The sequence below is a fragment of the Octopus bimaculoides genome, chromosome 12 (genome assembly GCF_001194135.2).
Source record: "Octopus bimaculoides isolate UCB-OBI-ISO-001 chromosome 12, ASM119413v2, whole genome shotgun sequence".
NCBI lineage: Eukaryota > Metazoa > Mollusca > Cephalopoda > Octopoda > Octopodidae > Octopus > Octopus bimaculoides.
Window position 1 is genome coordinate 17,018,011 of NC_068992.1, and position 682 is coordinate 17,018,692.

Sequence of the window (682 nt, forward strand, 5' to 3'; positions counted from 1 at the left end):
TATATATATATATATATATACAAACAACAACGTGGCGATAGAGGGTAGTGGTTGAAATAACTAACTTAAAAGAAAATAACACCAAAAGAAGAACAATGTGAGAAAGAAAGAAAGAAAGAAAGAAATACTGAGTAGAAGAGAATGGATATGTGGTCTGGTGCGGATTCTAAATTCAAAGAAAATGTTAAAATGAGGTAGACAGAAAAAAAATACCAATGAATTCATTTGTCTCGAAACATTAAACACATTTTAAAGAATGGCCGATTCTATTTGCATGAGGTTGCGGCGACAGAATGGGGTAGGGTCCAATTATTCAAAGGTGCGGTGATATACGATGCTGTATCATAGAGAGAATTCGCTGACGAAAAAATAAATAAATAAATCGACACACGATAAATATAAAAGAAATACGATAAAAATGGAAGAATGGTTTATATATATATATATATATTTATATTTATATATATGTAAACTTCTGATAAACTCTTGTTTATCCTGTTGTCATTTGCACTCTACGTGTATTGTGTGCCTGCACACCAATACCCGGGGATGATACAGGTAACGGATACCGATAGTATATACGGATATTCTATCACTTAGTTGGGTATTATAACCGCTAACTCTGTTTACACACACACACACACACACACACACACACATATATATATATATATATATATAT

The 682-nt window shown here is 32.0% G+C and overlaps 1 protein-coding gene across 3 annotated transcripts in view; it reads right to left on the bottom strand.

Moving 5' to 3' along the window:
- LOC106870547 (chordin) overlaps positions 1-682 on the bottom strand; it is a 179,843-nt gene that overhangs the window by 15,816 nt on the left and 163,345 nt on the right. The window lies entirely within an intron of this gene.